This window comes from Amphibalanus amphitrite, unplaced genomic scaffold, assembly GCF_019059575.1.
Source record: "Amphibalanus amphitrite isolate SeventyFive unplaced genomic scaffold, NRLGWU_Aamphi_draft 000274F_arrow, whole genome shotgun sequence".
In the NCBI taxonomy this organism is placed as follows: Eukaryota; Metazoa; Arthropoda; class Thecostraca; order Balanomorpha; family Balanidae; genus Amphibalanus; species Amphibalanus amphitrite.
The window spans coordinates 457,029-478,563 of NW_024881769.1; the positions used below are offsets into that span (position 1 = coordinate 457,029).

Consider the following 21,535-nt stretch of genomic DNA (forward strand, 5'->3'; position numbering starts at 1 on the left):
ATGTAGCGAATAGTGCCTCAGCCAGAATAAACTTTAAGCATTGGAATTCAGGCCAGTGATCCTGAAGCATTATTTTATTTTTGTCGTGCATAAGCTGGGGTGACGTGGACTAAGTTAATTGCGAAGAAACGGCTTTAGTTTCAGAACATTTCTGAGGCAAGTCGCGCCAAATAGTAGGTATACGTTTGTTGCAAAATGTCAAATAGAATGTTGACTTGCTATCCAGATGATGGAATTTATTTGACACAAAAAGTCAAAAAGTGGCATCGTTCGTCATCCTGCATACCTATAAATCGATTCGTCACCTCCGTTCGAGCTCAATAGTTCTTTTCGCGGATGATCGGTTTCGTTTTTTAGGTGGGGGGGGGGGGGGGACAGTTTATGAGCCAGCAGCCACCCTCCCCAGTCCCCCAACAATTGTTGACAAATATTGTGATGGCCTAAAATGCCCTCAATTGTGTTACGTATTTGGGGCTCTCAACTTCGATTTGTTAAAGTTATGTGTCTATTCATTATAAAAGCTGTCAAATTTGCCGTATCATTAAACTTCTATTGAGTTTGTATTTCACACTTGTCTAAAATGAACAATTTTATCACTGGCCTCTTTTATGAATGGATGGTCGCATGAATGAACGAATGAAGAGCCCTACATCATTTGAGCATCAGCTGAAATCAATCCTAAAATTTAATCTACCAGTCTGCAACGAAAAGGTTTAAAAACCGGTGCAAGTTTGGTGCAGTTACTAGTCTATGCCGTTTTTTATTTAGTGTCTCATAGCTCCTTATTCTTGAGCCGCTTCTCTCACGATTCATTTTATGTGTTGCTTACATTGTTCAAGAAGTTATAGTATTCGAGATCGTTGGTCTTAAAAACTGCTGTCGAAGTAAATTAAAGTGCTTCGGGCTTCGGCACTTAAAAACCAATCGATATTTAACCCTCACCCATTTAGGCATTTCTTTTCAGCGTCTTACATGTAGCAGAGAGGCGTAGAAACCCTCAGCCATTCGGCCCTTGATAAAAAAGCCAGTGCTTCGCTGAAAAAGCAAAAAGAAAAAGAAAAAAGAGCGAGCTGCTCGTGACGAGAGAAATCCGATGATTTGAGGGTCCTGGTCATCGCTGACCAGAGAAAGCCGATTATTTTTATGTCCTGGTCAATGTTGAGATCCTAGGTCATTGGTTGACCTCCCAGATCAGGTTAATAACCCAAAGGCACGGAGAATTGGGTCCTGCTAGAATTTCTACAAGTGAAGTTTGCTGGGAGTTGGCTTGCTTCTGACTCCGAATTTGCACTTGCTTTGATCAAAGATGATGTATTAAAGCATTTAGGGTAGGACGGGTCACGCCAGATCACTCATCTGGCGTTCTGCCGGCTATCCATAGAATGTTAACCAGCACGTACAGCCTTGCAGTTGCAACATATTGCATAGGCACTATAACTGATACCTAAGTATGCCTAGTTTTCAAATGCTAAAATGGGTGCTAAATTTCAAACCAACACTTCCTAAAAACCACAGTAAAAAGGTGTAAATTTAAGAAAGTTAACCGAGATCATTTCAAGTAAATGACCTTAGCCTGAGTTTCACGTGACCTTGGCACCCACAACAATCAATGAGGCAAACATTAGATAGTATATTTCACATGTTGTCACGTCCCTAATTACGAAAGGACTATGGAAACACAGAAGATGTGCGCTGACTTTCAATTGCTATTCTGGCCTGACATGATCTTGAGAAAAATAATCACAGGTTAAAGGTAATTTGGTTCAGGGATTTAAAATTCTCGGAGAAGATGCAAAAATGATAAGGGCTATTTAATTTTCCGGGAAGTTGTAAAATTGATTAACTCCAGGGCACCAAAGAATCGTCGCAATCCTTCGCTTTGCCACGATTTATTGGTGAAAAACAGGGGGCGCGGTCTATTTACCTCTACTTATATGTGTGGTGAGGCCCGGTGAGGGTTAATATTCATTTTATCTGTGTTGATGAATGTGCAACAATTTCTACATGAACTGAGACCAGTCCATATGAGTATGTTTTTCTCACGGACAATGCCAATATAAAACAATGCGAATAAAACCAAACGTTTCGGACAAAAACGTGCCTTCGTCAGTGCAGTGGAGAAAAATAAGTGTAGGGTTAACATCGATGAGAACTATATGCGGCACCGTCTCAGTCTGGCCAGCCGGGTTGCCGATAAAATACACAAATGTTGATAAGCTTCCATGATGTGCTTAAAAACTGCTGAAAATATATCTTTAAAAAATAAAGGTAACTACTTCATCGATTTAATCGAAAGAAAACATGTATGCCAGTTACTTATTTCTTGCCACTGACGGAGACTTTTTTGTGCGAAACGTCTTGTTTTATTCGTATTGTAATTGTATTGTCATTCCCTGTGAGAAAAAAGGATAACTCTTCAGTTAGCAACCATAAGAGCGAAACGGCTTAATGTAAAACAATTCACTGCGTATACGAAACCTATAAGTCCCTAAAAATAATCCTATTTACAGCTTTTAAAAAAATACAGCTTATACAGCTTAGGCATACAATTTTTTCTGCATTAAGATAATATTCATTTATCTCCACAGACTATGGTAAATTAGTGCTGCTGAAGTTCGCTTTCGAAGCGTCTCCTCCAGGCATTCCACAGTTCTCATATTGCCATTTTGGATCACGGAACATGGCTGGACGCGGGACAGGTCCGTCTGAGAGCTTGGACGGACCACGTGACCACCTCCTCCCCTCCCCCTCACTCCCATCCCCTTCCCCAGCAGGGCGTCCGATCTAACCGCGCCCCAGGCAGTCGGCTCGGTCCAACCCTCAGTGGTCGAGCCACGGCCCGGTGCCGCCTGAGTTTGTGCCGGGTGCAAAACTGGAGCAGTAACTAGCGCCGGAACTAGTAATCAGCACGACCATCGTCAGATGGCAGGAGTGAATGGAATAAGCGGTTCCAGGTTTCAGAAGGAATGGGGCAGGAAAAAGCGCTGAAAACAATGTTTTGCTGATATAGCCATAAAAAGTTAACTGAATTAGGAGAGCAGCACATCAGTTTAAAGCCCTTCAGATGGTGGTTTTAATAAACGCACAATCATTTCCCAATTCGCCTGCAACGGTGTCACAGGCCAAGAATACGCTGAAATACTAGTGTGTACAGAAGCAACTGCGGGTCCCTGTACAGGGACCCGCAGTTGCTTCTGTACACACTAGTATTTCAGCGTATTCTTTGCCTGTGACACCGTTGGAGGCGCATTGGGAAATGATTGTGTGCTTATTAAAACCACCATCTGAAGGGCTTTAAACTGATGTGCTGCTCTCCTAATTCAGTGAACTTTTTATGGCTATATCAGCAAAACATTGTTTTCAGCGCTTTTTCCTGCCCCATTCCTTCTGAAACCTGGAACCGCCTATTCCATTTACTCCTGCCATCTGACGATGGTCGTGCTGACTACTAGTTCCGGCGCTAGTTACTGCTCCAGTTTTGCACCCGGCACAAACTCAGGCGGCACCGGGCCGTGGCTCGACCATGGGGAGGGTCGGACCGAGCCGACTGCCTGGGGCGCGGTTAGATCGGACGCCCTGCTGGGGAAGGGGTCGGGAGTGAGGGGGAGTGGAGGAGGTGGTCACGTGGTCCGTCCAAGCTCGCAGACGACCTGTCCTGCGCCCAGCCATGTTCCGTGATCCAAAATGGCACGAGAGCTGTGGAATGCCTGGAGGAGACGCTTCGAAAGCGAACTTCAGCAGCACTAATTTACCATATTCTGTGGAGATAAATGAGTATTATCTTAACCCTCGCCCGCACATGGGGGGGGGGGGTTGCCACCCCCCCAGGTAGTCTTTCTGCTCTGCACTCAACATTTTTAGCGCTAGAACGCTGATTTTTCGTATAGCTGCTCCTCTATCCTTTCTGGATGTCCACTGAAAATTTCAAGTTTCTGTGATTTTTGGTTTCGGAGATATGACCTTGTTTTTCAGGTCATGTCATGACCCAAATGGCCAATTCTCAACATCTTGCGTTTGCCATGGGTCTTGCGAGCTTTTGACACCCTGATTTCGGCCTTTTTTTGCCAGTATTACCTCCCACCTATCATGGAACATGTTGTTCGACGATGTACAGGGGTCAAGGTCAGGGTCAAGGTCAACCTAGGTCATCTAAGATAATTACGTTTTAGGCAAGCTGAATTTACTTTTTTGAATTTTTTTGACTGCATTTTTGGTAAAAGCTTCTCAGAGCATGATTTCATGTAATATGGACCCAAAAACAATCGGTGCACACATCAGTATACTCACAGACACACACAGACATACAAACACATATAATTGACCTTGACCTAACTTGACCTGAAATGACCTCAGCCGCAAAATTCTGGCCGGGTAGTGTGACAAAGAGGTTCTAGCTGGCCCTGGCACCAGAAAACAGCATCGTCATCGGTATTTGATAAGCAGCGCACTTGATATCCAACGGTGACCCAAAACAGCAACATTTTTTAGTTTGACCTGACCTGGAAGGTCAATGACTGACCTGAGAAGGTAAAACTGGGTATCATTGGATTCGTCTCTTCCCAAAGAATCTTTTTGGTCTTTACCGCTAAGCTCTATCTCCAACAGGAACGAAATGGCGCGGGGGGTGGCAACCACCCCCCCCCCCCATGTGCGTTCTAGGATGGCAAAATGGCATGTGCGGGCGAGGGTTAATGAAGATAAAAGATTGTATGCCCAAGCTGTATAAGCTGTATCTTTTTAAAAGTTGTAAATAGGATTATTTTTAGGGACTTAAAGGTTTCGTATACACAGTGAATCGTGTTACAATAAGCCGTTTCGCTGTTATGATTGGTTACTAACTGAAGAGTTATCCTTTTTCTCATAGGGAATGACAATACAATAACAATACGAATAAAACCAAACGTTTCGCACAAAAAAGTGCCTCCGTCAGTGGCAAGAAATAAGTAATTAGGCATGCATGTTTTCTTTCGATAAAATCGATGAAGTAGTTATCTTTATTTTTTAATATATATTTTCAGCAGTTTTTTAAGCACATCATGGAAGCTTATAAACATTTGTGTATTTCATCGGCAACCCGGCTGGCCAGACCGAGACGGTGCCGCATTTAGTTCTCATCGATGTTAAACCTATACACTTTTTTCCACTGACGAAGGCACGTTGTTGTCCGAAACGTTTGGTTTTATTCGCATTGTTTTTATATTGTCATTGTCCGTGAGAAAAACATACTCATATGGACTGGTCTCAGTTCATGTAGAAATTGTTGCACATTCATCAACACAGATAAAATGAATATTAGCCTTCACCACACATATAAGTAGAGGTAAGTAGACCGCGCCCCCTGTTTTTCACCAATAAATCGCGGCAAAGCGAAGGATTGCGACGGTTCTTTGGTGCCCTGGAGTTAATCAATTTTACAGCTTCCCGGAAAATTAAATAGCCCCTATCATTTTTGCATCTTGTCTGATAATTTTAAATCCCTGAACCAAATTACCTTTGACCTGTGATTATTTTTCTCAAGATCATGTCAGGCCAGATTAGCAATTGAAAGTCATCGCACATCTTCTGTGTGTTTCCATAGTCGTTTCGTGATTAGCAACGTGACAACATGTGAAATATACTATCTAATGTTCGTCTCATTGATTGTTGTGGGTGCCAAGGTCACGTGAAACTCAGGTTAAGGTCATTTACTTGAAATGATCTCGGTTAACTTCCTTAAATTTACACCCTTTTACTGTCGTTTTTAGGAAGTGTTGGTTTGAAATTTAGCACCCATTTTAGCATTTGAAAACTAGGCATATACTTAGGTATCAGTTATAGTGCCTATGCAATATGTTGCAAGGCTGTAAGTGCTGGTTAACATTCTATGGATAGCCGGCAGAACGCCTAATGGGTGATCTGGCGTGACCCGTCCTACCCCAAATGCTTTGATACATGTCTTTGATCAAAGCAAGTGCAAAGTCGGAGTCAGAAGCAAGCCAAGTCCCAGCAGACTTCACTTGTAGAAATTCTAGCAGGACCCAATTTCCCGTGCTTTTGGGTTATTAACCTGATCTGGGAGGTCAACCAGTGACCTAGGATCTCAGCATTGACCAGGACATAAAAATAATTGGCTTTTTCTCGTCAGCGATGACCAGGACCCTCAAATCATCGGATTTCCCTCGCCACGAGCAGCTCGCTCTCTTTTTATTTTTCAGCAAAGCTCTGGCTCTTTTTATCAAGGGCCGAATGGCTGAGGGTTTCTACGTCCCTCTGCTACATGTAAGACGCTGAAAAGAAATGCCTAAATGGGTGAGGGTTAAATATCAATTGGTTTTTAAGTGCCGAAGCCCGAAGCACTTTAATTTTCTTCGATAGCAGTTTTTAAGACCAACGAGCTCGAATACTATAACTTCTTGAACAATGTAAGCACCACATAAAATGAATCGTGAGAGAAGCGGCTCAAGATTAAGGAGCTATGAGACACTTAATAAAAACGGCATAGGTTAGAAACTGCACCTAACTTGCACTGGTTTTTAAACCTTTTCGTTGCAGACTGGTAGATTAAATTTTAGGATTGATTTCAGCTGATGCTCTAATGGAGCTATTCATTCGTTCATTCATGCGACCATCCAATTCCACTCATAAAAGAAGCCAGTGATAAAATTGTTCATTTTAGATGTGTGAAATACAAACTCAATAAAAGTTTAATGATACGGCAAATTTGACAGCTTTTATAATGAACAGACAAATAACTTTAACAAATCAAGGTTGAGAGCCCCAAATAGGGGAGAGTGAGGTAAGATGAGCCAAGGGGCAAGTTTAGCCACCCCATGTTTCTCAGCTCCTATGGCGCTAATTGACTTGAGCTTCCATGTGCCGTTCGCTTACGATGCTGCAGTCTTTCACGTGAGACGGCAACGTTCTCACGCTCAGCACCCGGTAACATGTGGTATCGCCCCTGATAACTAAGACATGTTTTGCCTTTAAAATGAGATGGTTTGTTATCTGCGGTGCATGGTTATTTTCCTTAGCGGGTGTCATTAATCGAAAATGGCCACGGGTGGGGCAAGATGAGCCATTTTCACCTGGGGGAAGATGAGCCGGATAAGCCATTGTTGTCTCCACTGTCGAAAACCAAACTGAGCTGCGCTTGTTTCTGCTGAATAAAAATGGGAGGAGGTTTTTTTATTACACAAGTTGTAAGTAATTTGCAGATCATCTGAGGGATAAAATGATTTCTTCCGTGATAGAAAACTTGACGAGCTATTGGAAGGCTTAAAACAGTCACTTTTTGATGGAGGAAAAAAACTTTGCCATAAGTATGTATGCCATGGAGTAAATAAAAGAGCCCACTCTTCGCCGCGCCCGGGAAAAGAAGAGCTTCGCTTTTTCTATCCATGCTCAACTTTCCCCACGACGTGTCTCAACTTACCCCGCCCATGGGGAAGGATGAGCAACGTGCAAGATGATTTTTGACGTAGCCTTTCAGTACAAAAATAAGCGGTATGAAACATTTCTGGCCACCATTACATGCGCAAATGATCACTCTGTCCGTCCAACCCGTAAAAGTTTACTCAAAACCGGTGTGACTGAGGCACTCTTCGCTACATCTCGTGACGGCCACCATTGTGTTGCATTTTTTTTTTTCGGTAAGCTATAAGTTAATAAGGAAAGGATTGGTGAGTGGGTTGAAAACAGCCCTCATCCTCCACCCCCCCCCCCTCCTTCTTCTGGAAACATAAGTAACCGAAAGATCTGGCGATGGTTTATCCACCCCGTCTGCCGCCGCGCTGCGAGACCTCGATTCGTTCGGTATGTGGCTTCCTGAGCGGTCCTCCCCGGAGGCAAGGTGAAAGGTCATGGCCTGTATCAGAAATTTATACGTTGCTGAATATGTTTTATAGTTCTTCCAAGGCCTTGGACACCGTTTTATTATATCGGATAAACATTGCACTTTCTTGTCAATCAATACATTTAAAGAAAACTTGATCATAATCTTATACTGCGGCAATTGTAGTTCTGCTTACGGTTGCCTCTTTATGATACGGGCCACCACCACCTCCACTGCGCTGGAGCTCTGGCGTTCTACCCCTCCCCGCTACGGACCGGCCCTCGGGCTAAGGTGTGTTAGTACTGAGCGCAAACGTGTAGTAGTCACGTGACTTTCATTCACGTAGCGGGAACGGAAGCTATAGGCGATACCAAGGACGGGCTCTGGGGAGGCAACCGGCGCGGAAAAATAGCACGATTGTAGTTTTGGAAGAATATCTGTTGCGGCAAGAGGAATTATACAAAACATACGTCCTAGGAGCAAACATGTGTTATTCCTCCATACTTTGCGCTACATTTCCTCTCTCCAATGGCCAGCACTTCGCAAATAATAGCGCAATTCTAAATTGGTAATATATGTGTACAGTAGCAACTGCGGGTCCCTGTACCAACCCCAGGACGGTGGACGGCTGATGGTGGACGGCTGATGGTGGACGGCTGACGGTGGACGTCCACTGTCCATCGTACAGCGCAGCCGATGTTGGCCACTCCACCAGCAGGTGGGAAATGCTGGTGGCTCGGACAGCCCGCCAATGTCAGTCTCCCTCCCTGCAGGCCGCGGAGACCGGCGAAACTAGGGCGGCGGGCGGTCCGACGCGCCGGACGGCCGGGACGCCGCGGCCAGAGGACCGGACGGGGAGGGACGGCAGCGCGCGGCGCCCGCCGACTTTCCTGGCCTCTGGCCATGCACCGGTACATGTACGGCTTCCCGCGCCGGGCGCTGCGCGCTCGATGCGCGGTGCAGCCGGCGCCGGTCCGGAACGGGCGGGGCGCCGCGCGGCCCTCGCGGTCCCACCGGCGGCCGCCTGGACGCGCCGCTGCCGCCGCGTCCGCTCGGCCGGAACCACAGGCACCGGACCGCCGAGCCGCCGCCGCCGCCGGCCGCCGCCGCAGCAGCCGCCCGAGCAACAGGTAGATGGGCGGCGGCGCGGCGGGGACGAGACGAGACGCCGCGGCGGCGGCGGCGATGCGGCAACAGCTGCCGTCGCGCCGGCGTCATCCATCAGCGGGCGGCGGCCGGCGCCTCCGTCTGCCCGGATAACTGTACCACCACCCGGCCGGACGCCTGGCGCTCAGCGCTCCCCGTCCATCACAAGACCGGCGTGTGGTGCCGAGACCAGCTGTCGGCCTCGACAGCGGACCGTCACAATCGGCCATCCGTGAGCGCTCTCTGACGACATGCGTGTCGCAACGCTATCAGTGGTGTCACCACTGTTCTGCGGCGCCGCGCACAGCCTAGCTGACGGGCCCGCTCCGACCAAAACAGGCGAGCGGTTGGCTCCGGCCGCCGCGCGTGCCACAGATAGCCAGCCCAGAGTCCGGCCGACGCCCCAAACACACTCGAGAGACGTGTGTTTGGCCGGCAGAGGCGGCAGCCGCCGCCGCGGCGAGGGGTGCAACCACCGGCCAACTGGGGCGGACGCACAATGTGGGGAACGGCGGTGATGGGAGACGACAGCAGACGAAGAGACAAGGAAAAAATGAAACAGAGCACCGGGTGCGACAGGCGGTGGGCGCCGGGAGGCGGTGTGGCGCTGAAGGGCGCTGGCAGCTGGCGTCCCGCACCACACGGTCGGTTACGTCACGACGGGCCGGTCCGGAGCGGGCGGGGGAGGCGCTGGGCCGACCCGAGACGCCGCTGGTCCCAGCCCAGCCCAGCGCGGCGCGTCTCGGGTCGAGTCGGCGCCGTCTCAGCAGCGCCACAGGAAGCGACGCGCCGCCGACTCGGGCAACACAATCCGGCGGCGTCCTTGGCCGCAGGCTAGCCTTGAACCGGGCGGCGGGCGCCGCGCGCCAGCCAGCCCGGTCCGGCACTCACCTCAGCTGCTGGGCGTCCTCCTGGTGGTCCGTCGCGCTGCGTCAGCACTGCCGCCGCCGCGGCGCTCCGTGTCGCTCAGCACTGCGCACTGCGCGATCTCGCGCGTTCCCCAAAACCACCACACAGGCGCGCGGCCCTCGGCCGTCTCCCGCCCAGCACAGGCACTGCACTGGCCGCCTCCCCGCCGCCGCCGCCGTCGGCCGCCGCAGCCGCCGCCGCCGCGGACCGATGACGTCACAGGTGCGCGGTGCCGGCGTCGCCGCTAGGTGGCAGGCCGGTCGGTGGTCGTCCGTCGTCCGTGGCCGGCGATCGGTCGCCGAGATAATCTGGAATTGCAGCCATTGTTAGTGGCGGCGACGATGCACGGTCCGGCGCCGTAATGAGCGGGGCCCGGACCGCAGCGACAGAGGGACGCTGTGGGGCCCGGGGCTCCGTCGGGACGGCGCCGCGGCGTCCTCAGGGCCTGTCGGACCTCACCGCGCCGCCCCTGCCCTCCGCCAGCCCGACCCGGTCCCTCCCCTCCCCTTCCCCCGCCGTCGTATCGTCCCACTCCTCCAGTGCCTGCCGCGCGGGGCGCCCAGCTCTGCCCACGCCCCACAGCATTCCAACGCGCTGCGCATCACAACTATCCCGTCCAGAGTCCCCTTCCCGCCCAGTCTGAGCTGCTGCCGCGCAGTCGGGCCAGAGCCGACAATTACAGACGGCCAATAATGCGATTTCCTTGCCGATGGCAAGGTCAATGGCAATTCTGGCGGCGTGGTGGCTGCGGTCGGTGGTCGGGAGCCGGGTGCCGCCCTAAAAACGGCCCGGCCCGGCACAGGCCGCCCGCGCCCGGTCGCAGCTCCGAGCGGAACGCTGAGAGGGCACAGAGACGGGCGGCAGGCGGCCAGAGGTGCTAAAAGGCCGCTCGGTGCGCGGGCGAGTGTCGGGGACCGGGGAGCGATTACAGCGAGCTGCAGCAGTCCACCAGTCGGCTCACTTTCGCCTGCTGAATCAGATCGTATAGTTCGCAGTTTCTGTCGTCGCCGCTGTGGGTCCACACGGGCTAACGCGGCGCACAGTTGCGTCAGGCGATGGCCACCTGACCTGGCCGCGGTCGGCGGCTCACAGCACCACCGAAATCGCGCGCACCCGACCAAATTTACATCTAAACCAGCACTTCACCGTGTTCTGACAATGTAATACGCCGGTTTCGCTTTCCAGTTTCGACTAAAAGCAGTCTCAGGCGTTTAACCATTGACATTCAGTTAGGTAGGTACACGAAAAGACTTTGATAAGGGAAGAAGGAAAGTGAAAAAACCTTCGAATGGGGGACGGCTTGGTTAACATGTAATAAAGCAAATACGGCTTGGTTAACATGTATTTGCTTTTATACATGTTAACCAAGCCGCGCGCGTTGTGCGCGTTACACAAAGTTAAAGGTAAGCTGCACTTCGATTTGAAGCGAATATTTACTGTTTTCAGCCACAATAGACAGCCACCCAATAGCAAGCGCAGTTGTAAAGACAGTGTGAAAGACACTGCCTAACAGGTACACAAATCACAAGTCACAAACACCGACACAATTTTTAACCATATAGTTTTCTCACAGCTAATTTGTGAAGTCCAGAACATCAAAACTTGAAATTCGGAGGGCTGGAAATAGTATCAATTTTTCATTTTTAAACCAGTCGTAAAGCAATACCTACTCCCTTGAGTAGAGCGCCTTCTCGCATGCACTGTGGCATATGTTCGATGATAGAGCCACTAGGAAATAACTAGCAATCCTGATAATGCAGCAAACATAATCAATTAACTAAATACTTATCTCTGGACAAAAAATATTTTGTGTTTAGTCAATGAAAATGAATATGCATTCACATCAAGTGCATGAATAAGTAATAACCACATCTTCCGACCAGGGTCCAATACACGGTACACCTGTGGAAGAAAGCCGACCTAAACAGTCAGCCGTGGACGTTCGACAATGCGGAAACAGCCCAATCGCAGCTTGTCCAAATCTGAAAGGCCACGCAGCGACATTGGGTAGAAAAAATACAACATGAACCTCAGTGAACCCTTGTGCTTTCGGTAGAAACCAGGAAAACGAGGCCGACTGGAAAGACACGGACGTGCCGGCTCATTTTCTAACATTGGACCGGCGATCATTACTGCTGCCAGCGACAACGCGAGGAAACAAACCGGGCACTTAGCTGTGAAAACGAACCCCCGGCAAAAAAGACAGCAATTACACCTCGGTCTCGATTATTAACCACATCTGTTTCTTCTTTGTGCAAGTCGTTTTTTCCCAGCAGTCGAGACAGCTCCTGAATGGCGTCCACAGCTACACTGTACTAGCAGCTCATCAGCACAATTTTCCACAGAAATGGAAGTAAAACGAGCTTTGCTTTCGCTGAGAAGGTTAAAAAAGGAGAATAAAGTGACATCCAATAGTTACGCCAAAGCCTGAGGACTGAGGAGGTCGTACCTACCCGAATTTAAATAAGTTTAAGACACGTAACGAACTTCCTGAAGAAGGAAATTATCATCTAAAGCAAAAAAAGCTGTCTGACTGACCAGAAACAAATCCAAATAAAAATGCATTTAGCCGAAAATTACGGCAAAAACGAGCCTCACCTTCAGGTGATCTTCACCGTTAAACTTTCGTTCCAGTCAACCAACACCAATGCCGTGAAGTTAGTTCTGGGCGTTAATTCCCGCCGAATCTGGCAACTGTCGTCGTCTGGCGTGGCCATGCATACAGAATCGGTCGGTGCCGCTCCTCTAATCCGCTGCCGGTCCAATTATCACCTCTCCTGCCCCTCCCCCTCCCCCAGGCAATCCACGCGCCGCTGGAACTGCGCCCTTCCGTGGGGCAGGCTCTGGCTTTCAGTGTCAGCGGGCCTGCGTTCAGGATCTCCGGGCCGCCTGGACGCATTACAGTGCGCTGTGCCGGTGGTTCTCGCACCCAAACGGGCTGCGCAGGGCAGTTCCATCTCCAGAACAGCGGCGGAGGTGTAATCCCGGCCATTGGCGGCGCTCGGGTGACCTCTGCGCGTGCTGTGGATGTAGTCGCGGGTCGGCACGGGTCGGCGGCGCGCCACGTGCCGGCCGGGCGGCGCGGCCGATCGATGGTCGCCGCTCGGGGGCACGGCACTCCTCTGTCCGCCGGCGGCGGCGGCGGCGGCGGCCAATCAATGCTGACACGACCCGGCCCAACCGGCCGCCGCCGCAGGCCGCCACAGGGGTCGCGGCGCGAGGGTACAACGGGGAAAAGGGTCACAGCGGAGGGGTGGAACGGGACACAAGGTCACAGTGAGGGGGTTACACGAGGAGTGAGGTCACTGTAGACTGTAAAGGCGCTGCAGGCGGAGCCGGGTCACAGTGGAAGGGTTATTTATTTATTTATTTATTTATTTCACGTCATTGGCTCACTCCACACTTGTGTGGCTATTCTAGTGCCAGAGTCAAATAATAAAATAGTGGTTGTCGGGATGACACACATACATAACATTCATACATACATACATACATACATACGCCCTCGTTCCCCCACCAATCTCACAACCACACTATCACATAAGTGTCGTCACTAGGCGCCGCTAACGATCGTTCCTTTGTTGCTGCAGCAAATGCCGACGAAGTTCTCTTTTAAAAGCTCTCATGTCCAGATCACGCATGCTTGGAGGCAGTCGATTAAAGGGACTGTCCCACCTTCAAAAAATTGCTTTGATATACTGTTCTTGTGTTGCAAGACATAGATTAGGGGCCCCTGTACACGAAATTGGCAAACATTCGGCCCATAGTTGGCTAATTGTTTAAAAATTCCAATTTAAAGCTTTTGGATCGATTACGTCATATGATTGTTTTTTTATCGGGCAAAGTTTTTTTCCTAGCTGCCAAATCGGTGGCACAAAGTTTTGTTACGCTTCTGCCGCGAATAGTACAAACATTGCGCATGAAATCAAAACTCAAGAAATTGGTATTTTAGTAACATGCAAAGTAACACAAACATGTTCAATGTTCATGGAAAGGATTGAAATGAAAATTGGAAAATTGAAGCTTGAACTTTGTCAAGAAGAAGGTCGCAAACTGCAAAGAATATCAACAAGGCCTTATTTATCATTTTTAAAAGATTATAGAATGCTCCCTAATAAGCAAAAGCAAGATATTGATGTTTGATTATTGATGCTGCCCACAATGTCTTGGGCACATGGATGGTGGAAGTGAGCTCAACTTTTGATCAGACCTAAGAATCACAATGGATATAGCCATGAGCCAGACTGCAAAGTATGGCAATTTTGTCCAGATGTTGTCAGTGCAGACTCCTTCGTCTGGTGCGGATTTAAGTGTGGTGCGGTGTGGATTTGGTTTGGTGTGGTGCAGATTTAGTGTAGCGGGGTGCGAAGTGTTCTCTCAGCCCCCTTTGGTGTGAATTTTCTGGCTCAGTTTGCAGGGCTTGTGTAAATTTTGAACTTAGGCCAGTGCTCCTTGGCGACCTGCGAGCCATACTCTGCAGTACTGGCCTGGGCCCATGAGCAAAGTAATATAATATAGTCTGTTCAAGATTCAATATAATTAGTCTGCAAAACACATTACAGCAATTGTAATTGAAGCAGAATGAATTGTAGTGACCTGCATTTGTATTTTTGTTGTGTCTGTGAAAAATAATAAATATACCTACTTATTGGAAAAATCGTGGCCTTTCAGCACATTTGGCAGAGTTGTGTGACTCTGATGTAGTGGCTCATGTGGAACGCAACGAGCTGCCGAACAAGCTTGAATAGCATTTTGCCTCAGGGCTATCTGCCAGAAACATTTCATCTGCATGAATTTATCTACAGGCAAGTCTGACAAATTTGTGGATTAACTGGGGACCTTGTAAGCCTGCATATTAAATTCTAGCCTACCAGCTCAGCCCTATCCTCAGTTTCAGCATTCAGCATGATAACAGTTCTGATCAAGTTCTGATTGTCACCACTGAGACACCAATGGAGTCCTCTGAAATTTTGCCTTTTAATTAAATTATTTGTAAGTTTCAAGCTATATTTAGACCAAACATTTCACTCTCAAAGATCTGCGACCTACCCCACTCGTCCAGTAGGATGCCTGGCGCGCAAACAGTCTAGCAGTGAGCTGCCAGCCGGCACGCAGGGCAGCAGCAGGCAGCGGCAGCAACGGCAACTGGTGAACACGTCTTGGACCCACAGCTCCTGCCCGAGGTGCCCGAGGTTGCGCAAGTCAGGGAACTGACCACCTCCAGCCCAGGCGTGGTTCACTGACTCAAGATATTTCAACTGACCAGTCAGAGTTCATGTTTTGCAACTTTTATCCAAGTTATTTGTAATTGTAATATTCTAAACTGAATTTTAGGCATGACTTCATTTTTCAAGAGCTACAAAGAACACACCTTCCCCTGTGCAGCACGTCTATTGTCCTAACATTAGTCACATAGTTGCAAGAAGCGACTTGAATGCGGAACCTGCCTGTTTTGAAGCCCTGTTGTCTGTTGGGTGACACTGCACAGAGGTAAGGATGGGGTGTGATTTTGCTGCTGTTTGTCAGGTTCAATATGTGTGTCAATGATCACAAAGTACTCTAAAGGTTTAAAAAATGCACAGCATGGCCTAACAAAGCACACTACCTAGGTTTTGACAAGCAGCGCAGCGACTGTGGTACAAAGGCCCGGTCCTGGTCCCATGCTCATGCTAGTAGCTGGATCTGCTCCCAGGAAACAAAGGTAAAACACTATTGACAGCTTTAAGATGAAATCTGCAGGAAAACTAAGCCATCTATAAAATCTAACATAAGCTTAAAAGCGCAACAGAGCATTTCTGATTCAACGTGCAGCACTTCCGCTTTCATCCGCCATCAGCAACTCAGTTCAAAGAATGATGCATTACATCACTAAAATTTATTTCAAAATACCTCTGCATGGTGTTTACACAAACAACAGTTCTTTACTAGACATGGTCGACCTCAGGCCACCCACACTTCAGCAAACAGGGTATTATCAATGTTTAACGGCTCAAGGTTAGTCGTCTTGGATGTTCAGAAATAAAAAGGTGAACATTCATTGTCTCTTCCTTATTTGTCACCATCAATAGATTGTGGACTCCTCAGAGCATGTCTTGATTATGGAGTTGAAACAGCAGTGAGCAAATCATTTATGATTTTGATACTATGATTAATTTCAGTGAGTTGCACACTTGAACTTGACACCTGCCATTGATAAGTTCATGGCTCTTGCATTCTTCAATCACATGTAGGACGGCCTCTTAAATATTTAAATACAAAAATAAAAATACTGCTAGAATTAGAAGACTATTAGAATTAGTTTGGCATATCAATTTAATTATCCACCTCGTGGCGCCGGGCGCTGTTCCAAGAGGCGTTGTTATTTTTCAAGGTTTCAATAAAAAACAAGTCGACAGATACAGAAACTTCGGAAAAGGCGGAAACGTCACAGGTTTTAAGTGCCAATACCAATACATTGTGGCACTTATTTGCACAGATGTCAAAATCAAACACGAATTTATTTGCGATGAAGTAATTGCTGGAGAAACGGTTTTCACGACTCTGATTTTCAAAGAACGCCCATCAAGATGGCTATCTCAACTCAATTCTAATGTTAAGGTGGGACAGTCCCTTTAAAAGCCGTTGCTGCAGCGAAAAGGAATCGTCTCCTCCCGGACTCAGACTTTATCATGGGAACATGTAACATGTCGTCCTGCCTCGTAGCTCTTTGGTGTACATGCCGTCTTCGCACAAGATTCTCCGAGAGCAACTCGGGCTGAGCCGTAACCAGCGTGCGTTTTAAGAGCGTCAGCACATGGTACGTATACATGTTGTGCGCCGATAGCCACTCTAAGTCACGCAACACGTCACTCACATGGTCAAACTTCCGTCGCCCCGATATAACACGTGCAGCAAAATTCAACACTTTCTGTAGCCGTGAGGTTTGGGTGACATTGCACGTTCCGTAAACACTAATACAGTAACGAATGAGTGAAATGACTAGACCCTGGACTAGAGTGATGAGTGTCGAATGAGGTAAACTATGTTTGCTGTGACTCAGACCCGTTAAAATGCCAGTACATCGACGGACAACATCATCAATGTGGGCAGAGAACGTCATGCATGAATCAAATATGACACCCAGGTTCCGCACCTCGGGAGGTTACACGAGGCCGGGTCACAGTGGAGGGGCAAAACGGTAATCAGGGTCAGCGGAGGGGTCGAACGGGGAAAAAAGATCGAGGCAGAGGTATGGGAACAGCTGGTCAACACAGCCATGGGGATTGACTGCAGAGAATGGTGCAAGGAGCGGCTGAGCTCACAGGCATGATGGTCTCGCGAGGCCAAAGTGTCCTGTACGCGGGTGCGTTAGGAAACCGAGTTCCGGGGCCGATACTGCTGGCTCCGGCTCAGTTCAATAACAGATGTGTGAAATCCCATCAAATCAAGAGGACCAGAAAAAAAATGAGAAACACCTAAATGTCTGTAGGTCTTTATCCGGACCTGGAGTTTGAACCGGACCTGACCTGTGTTGCAGGAAGTGTTTTTGTGTGGCGCTCTACAGGACGCTGAATGGTTCCACAAACCATTAGAAACCTACATTATATGACGTTATTATCTTGTCTTAGAATCTACTTGTAGCCACGACTGTTCACGGGTCCCGAACATTTCCTGAACATTCGCACGAGGAAAATTGTTAAATCTTCGTGTTCATTAGCATTGCACAGTGGCTTCCAAAAACATTCTATTAGAACGGCACGGCTTTGTGGAAAATGCAGTGGCAGTTTAATAATTGGAGCCTTGGACAGGTGGCTCTTCAAGCAGTATACCCACTGGTAAACCGACCATACCACTCCCACCCCATCAGTCAGCACATAAGAGCGCTCAAAATAGGAAAAGGTAGGCAAAACAAAAAGGCACTTCGGCCTTTTTGTATGAACTCGCAGATGGTCTCAGAAATGGGTGTGTAATAGAGGTGGCAAAATGTGGACCCGGGGACCCGGTCTATGGAACCGGTCTGGACCCGGATGGGTCCAGACCGGGTCCCCCAAAATATTTGGCCGGGTCCAACCGGGTCCTATCATTTCCCTGTGCTTTATGGTAAATATTAAATTAATATATTTTATGCTTTGGCAAACATAGTCATAGTTGATGCAGTTTCCAGTTCATAAGTCCCAATTCCACTTTTGAATTTCAATATTCCAGCAGATTGGGCTACCTATTCTATAGCATACTGGTCAGTCTTGCTTCAATTTCTTATCATGTCACCTACAACAGAATAAACAAGTTCTAAGTGCTAGCATACAAAAACATTTCACCAAATGTTTGTACGGATCACTTCCATTCAGTTTGCTGTACAAAACCTAGCAATATTTTGAGCTGTAGAAATCAAATACCAATAACATATGTACCTAGGTAAGTATGTATGACTGAAATCCATTTATAAATGGACACATCCAATTGAAGCAAGGCTGACCAGTGGCATTCTCACCTGCCTTTTCAAAGACATTGACATACCAAAGTCACTATGCCCACCGGAAATCAAAGTTCATGTCTGATATTCAAATGCATTTCATAACTCAAATAGCTTTGAAATTATTTCTATCACGGCCAGAAGACAACTCATAAAACCAACATGCCCTTTCATAAATCCATAAAGCTAAAAATGAATCCAAGGCATTCTCCAGAAACCGTAGTATTAATCAGATTTTTAGCCAACTGGCGCCGCATGGTGGCGCTAGCAGAGCGTATTATACATATAGCGCTCTACTAGCGCCATCATACGGCAGCAGCTGGCAAAAAACTGAGTCAATACCAATGCCCTTCTCCAAGGCCAATGATTCCGTGTTGATGTGAAAATGGCGCATTTGAGCGTCATATATGCTATACCTTACGCACGCTAATCTACTGCATAAAGGTTACAATTTTGGAACACGTTTGGGAAGAAATCAGGTAAGTCTCAGAACCCTTGGTATTTATTCTATATCTAGGTACTAACAACAAAATGCAGTTTGTTTTCTACGTTAATAAATTGGCACTTAAGTCATGATCGCAAACTTGCAGCACTTAAAAGTTTATTGCCATTTGCCATTACGATTTTGCAGTACTTTAACCCCAACAAAATTTTGCAGTGATTTAATGCCTGTTTTGTCCTGCATTGCTATCGTGTCGACATTTCTGGCGGACCTCACAAAGTTTTGATGTTTCTATTTTGATTTTGATTGTTTTCTCGTTTGGGGCCTTGGATAGTTGATAATATTTGTAAGGACTAATGAATTAATTCTAAAAACGAATATCTTTTACCAAGAATATTAGAAAAGGTATGTATCAGTATGTTATCTTGTTCCATGTTGATGTTAGGTTCTGACTCTGGTGAAGGCACTGCTCCATGGATCCCCAGTTCACATCATTTTTAGCAGCTGTAGTAAAAGTGGCTTAAGTTAGCATGAAAATCATTGGTCTAGTTACTTCTTATATTCTTAAATATGACCTGAATCTGGTTCTAAAATACAAACTGTGAAGCGAAGTGAAATGACCATGGCATGGGTTTTTTACTTTGCAACACAAGTATGCCCATTTGGAAAGAAACTATTTTCTTCTTGCTATACCTACAACTGTACACAATTTTCATAATGAATTTCGGGAACGGGTCCATCTGGTTCCAACGCTGACTTAGACCGGGTCTGACCGGTTCCAGAAATGTGCCAGTCAGACCGGGTCCGGGTCCGGGTCCCAAAATTTTCCAGTTTTGCCACCTCTAGTGTGTAAGGGAGACGACATACATGTCGCGTTACAGGGGTAAAGACAGAATGAAAAACAACTCGGTATATTGTGGTTCAAAACAAATTGGATAATGTTTATGTTTTCTTCATTTATGTTTAATGTTTTCCATATTCATGTTCTCCACATTACTTTCTACTTGTTCTCGTTGAAAACCAGTTGAACGTTTATGTTCGTTGTAAAGCAACAATTGCAGCAAAAACAAACATCTCTTATGAACTTTCTAGCTGCAATTTGCTTTATCGTCCAAACAAATTGTAAACATGTGTGTACAATTTTGTACATAGTTATTTGAGGATTTCTACAGGCTCTTCAAAACAAAGCATAGTACTACGTGAATACTAGAGAACTTATCTTGTTTATCCGGTGTAAAGCAAACCATTAGAAACTATAGCCATCATCTCAAGTTAAATATTCTCAAGACAACTGCGTCATTAAAACTCACAGACAGAGTAACTTGCGACCCACAGAAATTCCGAATTCCCATGCATGCTAGCCGACGAGATTAGCGCATACCCAGGCAAAATCAGATAGCCCAATGCCGTTGATACACTCAGTGTGCGGCCTCAAACTGGACAAAAATGCACCGAACACCACGACACTTCTACCGCTAGACGGCATCGGCGCTGCACGGTACCGGCGAAGTGGCCTCTCCAAAAACGCTTCATGGGCCTCCAGTTTCCGCAAAGCCGGCACCCAGCTCAGGCCGTTGCCCTTTGCTTAAGCCGGCGCGAATTTTACGGCTTAGTCAGGCTCAGGTGGCGGCGTCTTGGCGCGTTGAACCTGGCGTGCGGGGGCACACGGCACCCGTCGCGGCCGGCGCGGCGCCGCCGCGGCGGTGGAAGGCGGGCGGACCGAGCCAGCGGCGGTGGCCGGCCGGAGGTGTCACCGCGCGGCCGGCTGGGCACCGCGCCCACCTCGGACGGCGCGCGGTGGGTGGGTGGGGGACGGGGGTAGTGTCAGCCCCCGGTGGACGGATCGAGGAGCGGGCCGGCCGGGCGGGCCGCCGGAGCCGCACCCGCCGCGCTCCCGGGAGCACGTGGCCGCCGCCGTCTGCACCCGTCGCCCACCTGCCGGAACCCACCGGTCCGTGGTGCCCGCGGCACTGCCGGCGCCAGACGGGCCGCCGCCGGAGCCCGCAACTCCGGCCCTCCTTCCACAGCGAGGTGGCAGCCGCGCACACAACCGGCACGGCCACAGAGCCGCCTGAAAACGGCCGCGTATGGTTGTTCCACAGACATCACACCCAGCCGCGCCCGGATGTTGCATAAACGGGATGCAGGCGGCGTCACATTTCGGCTGAGACCGAGTAACTACCCTGGGCTGGCCCGGTCGTGTCGGGAGAGGGTGGATCGGGCGTCGCCAGCGCCGCCTGCCCGCCGCGGCCGGGCGGTGGGGCTGTGGTGCGGCTGGCAGTCCGGCCGCCACGTAAACAGCCGACCGCCGTCAGCAACCCCCGCCCCCGCCCCGCCCCGACCGCCGCCACGCCCCCAAACGACCGGCAGCCCCAGCCAAGTGGAGAGAAGGCCTGGCGAATACAGCCCGCGCTTGCACCATCGGTACAGAAAGGAGCAGCTCGAAACGTCCAAAATGGCTGCCCGGCTCTTCCAAAACCGCTAGGTGATCACTTGATTGAACGACAGAAGGAAAAAATGCCTTTGGCTGATGGAGCCTACATTTAGTAGAAACATTAGACAGTATAGGCAGGCTAGAACTAAGGACATCGCTAGCTTTTCTCAATTTTCCCGCGGGGAGGGGGTCCGCCCTCCGACCTTGGGCGGCCGTCGCGCCGCAGCTGACGGAGCGACACGGGCGGCACTTTCTACCGCGCCGAGCGCACAGTGGCCCTTTTTCAGAATTAGCACGCATTAATTCCCACATTACCTGAAAGTGGTGCAAGACATCACCACG

The 21,535-nt window shown here is 48.6% G+C and overlaps 1 protein-coding gene across 1 annotated transcript in view; it reads right to left on the reverse strand.

Moving 5' to 3' along the window:
* Nucleotides 1-21,535, reverse strand: part of LOC122387124 (nuclear receptor coactivator 2-like) — a 134,556-nt gene that overhangs the window by 91,808 nt on the left and 21,213 nt on the right. The window contains exon 2 of the mRNA XM_043377008.1: nucleotides 9,848-10,173. The gene's annotated coding sequence lies outside the window, so the exon portion shown is untranslated. The remainder of the gene's footprint in view (nucleotides 1-9,847; nucleotides 10,174-21,535) is intronic.